This window comes from Arachis stenosperma, chromosome 3 (assembly GCF_014773155.1).
Source record: "Arachis stenosperma cultivar V10309 chromosome 3, arast.V10309.gnm1.PFL2, whole genome shotgun sequence".
Lineage (NCBI taxonomy): Eukaryota > Viridiplantae > Streptophyta > Magnoliopsida > Fabales > Fabaceae > Arachis > Arachis stenosperma.
Window position 1 is genome coordinate 47,718,618 of NC_080379.1, and position 6,160 is coordinate 47,724,777.

The window sequence follows — 6,160 nt, forward strand, 5'->3', positions numbered from 1 at the left end:
GATTGAGTCACAATGTGGAACAATTAAGGGTGGAACATCATGAGCACTCCATCATTCTCCAAGAAATAAGAGAAGATCAAAGAGCAATGAGGGAGGAGCAACAAAGGCAAGGAAGGGACATAGAAGAGCTAAAGAACATCATCGGTCCTTCAAGAAGAAGACGCCACTAGAGGTGGATTCATTCCTTGTTCTTATTTCTTTCTGTTTTCGGTTTTTAGTATTGTGTTTATCTATGTTTTGTATCTTTATTTCATGATCATTAGTATGTAACCATGCCTTAAAGCTATGAATAAAATCCATTAATCCTTCACCTTTCTTAAAAGAAAAATGTTTTAATTCAAAAGAACAAGAAGTACATAAATTTCGAAAATAGCTCTTGAATTTAGTTTAATTATATTGATGTGGTGACAATACTTTTTGTTTTCTGAATGAATGCTTGAACAGTGCATATGTCTTTTGATCTTGTTGTTTATGAATGTTAAAATTGTTGGCTCTTGAAAGAATGATGAACAAAAAGAAATGTTATTGATGATCTGAAAAATCATGAAATTGATTCTTGAAGCAAGAAAAAGCAGTGAAAAAGAAGAAGCATTCGAAAAAAAAAAAGAGTATATAGAAAAAGAAGGAGCAGTAGAAAAACCCAATAGCCCTTAAAACCAAAAGGCAAGGGTAAAAAGGATCCAAGGCTTTGAGCATCAATGGATAGGAGGGCCCAAGGAAATAAAATCCAGGCCTAAGCGGCTAAATCAAGCTGTCCCTAACCATGTGCTTGTGTCATGAAGGTCCAAGCAAAAAGCTTGAGACTAAGTGGTTAAAGTCGTGATCCAAGGCAAAAGAGTGTGCTTAAGAGCTCTGGACACCACTAACTGGGGACTTTAGCAAAGCTAAGTCACAATCTGAAAAGGTTCACCCAGTTATGTGTCTGTGGCATTTATGTATCCGGTGGTAATACTGGAAAACAAAATGCTTAGGGCCACGGCCAAGACTCATAAGTAGCTGTGTTCAAGAATCAACATGCTTAACTAGGAAAATCAATAACACTATCCGAAATTCTAAGTTCCTAGAGAAGCCAATCATTCTAAACTTCAAAGGAAAAAGTGAGATGCCAAAACTGTTCAGAAGCAAAAAGCTACAAGTCCCGCTCATCTGATTATAATTAATATTCATTGATATTTCTGAATTTATAGTATATTCTCTTCTTTTTATCCTGTTTGATTTTCAGTTGCTTGGGGACAAGCAACAATTTAAGTTTGGTGTTGTGATGAGCGGATAATTTATACGCTTTTTGGCATTATTTTTAGGTAGTTTTTAGTAAATTCAAGCTACTTTTAGGGATGTTTTCATTAGTTTTTATGTTAAATTCACATTTCTGGACTTTACTATGAGTTTGTGTGTTTTTCTGTGATTTCAGGTAATTTCTGGCTGAAATTGAGGGACTTGAGCAAAACTCTGAAAAAGGCTGACAAAAAGGACTGCTGATGCTGTTGGAATCTGACCTCCCTGCACTCAAAATGGATTTTCTGGAGCTACAGAACTCCAAATGGCGCGCTCTTAACGGCGTTGGAAAGTAGACATCCAGGGCTTTCCAGCAATATATAATAGTCCATACTTTATTCGGAAATTGACGACGTAACTTGGCGTTGAACGCCAAGTACATGCTGCTGTCTGGAGTTAAACGCCAGAAAAACGTCATGATCCGGAGTTGAACGCCCAAAACACGTCATAACTCAGAGTTCAACTCCAAGAGAAGCCTCAGCTCGTGGATTGATCAAGCTCAGCCCATACACACCAAGTGGGCCCCGGAAGTGGATTTATACATCAATTACTTACTCATGTAAACCCTAGGAGCTAGTTTATTATAAATAGAACTTTTTACTATCATATTATCATCCTGGATTGTATTTTGAATCCTGTGATCACGTTTTGGGGGCTGGCCATTCGGCCATACCTGAACCTTTTACTTATGTATTTTCAACGGTGGAGTTTCTGCACACCATAGATTAAGGGTGTGGAGCTCTGCTGTACCTCAAGTATTAATGCAGTTCTATTTTCTTTTATTCAATTCTCTCTTATTCTTATTCCAAGATATTCATTCGCACCCAAGAACATGATGAATGTGATGATTAGATAACCCTCATTATCGTTCTCACTTATGAACGCGCGTGATTGACAACCACTTCCGTTCTACATGCAACAGAGCTTGAATGTGTATCTCTTGGATTCCCCAACAGAATCTTCGTGGTATAAGTTAGATAGATGGCGGCATTCATGAGAATCCGGAAAGTCTAAACCTTGTCTATGGTATTCCGAGTAGGATTCAAGGATTGAATGACTGTGACGAGCTTCAAACTCTTGAAGGCTGGGCGTGATGACAAACGCAAAAGAATCAATGGATTCTATTCCAACCTGATTGAGAACCGACAGATGATTAGCCATGCGAGTGACAGCCGCAGAGGACCATTTTCACTGAGAGGATGGGATGTAGCCACTGACAACGGTGATGCCCTACATACAGCTTGCCATGGAAAGGAGTAAGAAGGAATGAGTTGAAGCAGTAGGAGAGCAGGCGTCCTTGAGCCATACAGTACCTCCATATGCTTATCTGAAATTCCTACCAATGAATCTGCATAAGTGTTCTATCCCTTTTATTATTTTATCTATTTTCTTCCTTATTAATTTCCAAAACCATAAACAATATTTAATCTGCCTAACTGAGATTTACAAGGTAACCATAGCTTGCTTCATACCAATAATCTCTGTGGGATCGACCCTTACTCACGTAAGGTTTATTACTTGGACGACCCAGTACACTTGCTGGTTAGTTGAACGGAGTTGTGAATTCAACCAGTGCCATAATAATGATTTCTCTCAAAATAGTTAGAACATGGATCACAATTTCGTCCACCAGAAGGCTGAACCCAATCATGAAGGAAGTGGTACAGAAAGAGGTTATGAAGCTTTGGCAAGGAGGAGTAATATACCCGATCTCAGACAGCCCTTGGGTCAGCCCCGTGCATGCTGTGCCCAAGAAGGGAGGAATCACTATGGTTCCCAATGAGAGGAACGAACTGATACCTACAAGGACCGTCACAGGATGGCGGATGTGCATCGACTATCGGAAACTCAATGAAGCCACACGAAAGGATCATTTTCCTCTCCCATTCATGGATCAGATGTTGGAAAGACTCGCAGGGCATGCTTATTACTATTTTCTTGATGGTTATTCAGGATATAACCAAATAGTGGTTGATCCTAGAGACCAAGAGAAAACTTCATTTACCTGTCCATATGGAGTGTTTGCCTACAGGCGCATGCCATTTGGACTATGTAATGCACCTGCGACTTTCCAACGCTGCATGCTTTCTATATTCTCAGATATGATAGAGAAATTCATTGAGGTTTTTATGGATGATTTCTTGGTATTTGGAGATTCTTTTACTAGTTGCTTGAATCACCTGACCTTGGTATTGAAAAGATGCCAAGAGACCAATTTGGTCTTGAACTGGGAGAAATGTCACTTTATGGTGACAGGAGGAATAGTTCTTGGCCATAAGATTTCTAACCAAGGAATCGAAGTGGACAGGGCTAAAGTAGAACTTATTGAAAAGCTCCCTCCACCCAGTGATGTCAAGGCAATTAGAAGCTTTTTAGGGCATGCTGGCTTTTACAGAAGATTTATTAAAGACTTTTCAAAAATAGCTAAATCTCCTTGTATCAGATACACCATTCATCTTCGATGAAACCTGCATGTTGGCATTCGAGCATTTGAAAGAAAGATTGTCCTCTGCCCCTATCATCTCCCCACCTGATTGGAACTTACCCTTTGAATTGATGTGTGATGCATCTGACTTTGCAGTAGGGGCAGTGTTAGGGCAGAGGAAAAATAACTTAGTCCATGTAATATACTATGCTAGCAAGGTCCTCAATGATGTTCAAAGAAATTATACCACTACTGAAAAGGAATTGCTAGCCATAGTTTTTGCATTTGACAAGTTTATATCATACCTCATTGGTGCTAAAGTAATTGTTTTTACAGATCACACAGCACTTAAATATTTATTTCCCAAGCAAGAATCAAAACCAAGACTAATAAGATGGATCTTATTATTGCAGGAGTTTGATATTGAAATCAGAGACAAGAAGGAAGTGGAGAACAAGGTGGCAGATCACCTATCCAGGATTCCTCATGAGGAAGGGGAAACACATGATATGAGTGTGAACGAGCTCTTCCCTGATGCGCAGTTAATGACAGTGCACAAAGCCCTATGGTTTGCAGACATCGCCAACTTCAAGGCAACTGGGGCTCTACCTCCAGGAATCAATAAACATCAAAAGAGGAAGCTCATGAATGATGCAAAATACTTTGTATGGGACGAACCTTATCTCTTCAAGAAGTGTTCAGATGGAATCCTTAGAAGATGTGTTTCAGAAGAGGAAGGACGAGAAGTACTATGGAATTGCCACAGCTCATGCTACGGAGGCCACTTTGGAGGGGACAGGACTGCAGCAAAGGTGTTACAAAGTGGATTCTTTTGGCCCACCCTTTTCAAGGATGCCAAAGAATTGGTAAGGAGTTGCAATGAATGCCAAAGATCTGGGAACTTGCCCAAAAGAAATGCCATGCCACAGAATTTCATTTTGGAACTAGAAGTATTTGATGTGTGGGGAATAGATTTCATGGGACCATTCCCAACCTCATATGCAAACAAGTACATCTTGGTAGCAGTGGATTATGTGTCCAAATGGGTAGAGGCCATTGTAACCCCAACAAATGACAACAAAGTGGTCATGAACTTTTTTAGGAAGAATATTTTCAGCCGGTTCGGAGTTCCAAGAGCCCTCATCAGTGATGGAGGGAGCCATTTTTGTAACAAACCACTAGAGACTCTTCTCCTACGATATGGGGTGAAACATAAGGTAGCCACACCTTACCATCCCCAAACAAATGGACAAACGGAGATATCCAACAGAGAGCTAAAGAGAATTCTGGAAAAGACTGTAGGTGCATCAAGAAAAGATTGGGCGAAGAAGCTGGATGATGCTCTTTGGGCATACAGGACCGCATTCAAAACACCACTGGGAATGTCCCCATATCAACTGGTTTATGGGAAAGCTTGCCATTTACCACTAGAATTGGAACACAAAGCTCTTTGGGCCATCAAGATACTAAACTTTAACAGCATTACTGCTGGTGCAAAGAGAATCTTGCAATTGCAAGAGATGGAGGAATTCAGTTCACAAGCCTATGAAAATACTAAGATATATAAGGAGAAGGCAAAGAGGAGACATGACCTGCATCTTGCACCCAGGGATTTCGAAAAGGGGCAGCAAGTACTCCTCTACAACTCCAAATTGAGACTATTCCCAGGAAAACTCAAATCGAGGTGGTCAGGGCCTTTCATTGTCACTAAAGTCTCACCATATGGACACATCGAAGTCATGGATGAAAGGTCAGGGAGGACTTTTACAGTGAACGGACAAAGACTCAAGCATTATCTGGGCAACATGGGGAAAAACCCCAGAGTAAACTATCATCTCAAGTAAAGGAGGAATCGTCAAGCTAGTGACGATAAAGAAGTGCTTTGTTGGGAGGCAACCCAACCTTAGGTAACTACTTTTTCAACTGCATTTCAATAAAGATCACAAGTTATTTCCCCTGCATTGCAAGGAGCTAAGTTTGGTGTTCCACACCAAAACAATTCAAGAGTGAAAGTGCGATTCTAAGTTTGGTGTCCCACCAGAAGATGCTAGTGAGAATCACACTATACTCTCAAAGCACATTGCTAGCTCTAACCAATTAAGGGAACCACTTGGATATAGATTAGTCTTTAGTTAATTGGTTGCTAACAACAAGATACGAGGTTCTACGCAAGCATGCAAGGTTTTGTAGTAAGCAAGGAACTAAGTTTGGTGTTCACACACCCAAAATAAGTTCAGAAATTATAAGCAAACATGCGAGCTGACTATTCCTCAAGTGCTTGGGAAACAAGCAACTTCCAATAACCTTGCAGGAAGCTTATGAGGAGATGGTGCACCTTCAACTAAGAAAGTAAGGCATCAAGAACTATGACAATGACAACAAGAAGGCAACTGGATTGGCAGAGCAAACCATCTCTCAAAGGTTGTATTGCTACTTAATTCCATCTACTCATCTTGTTAA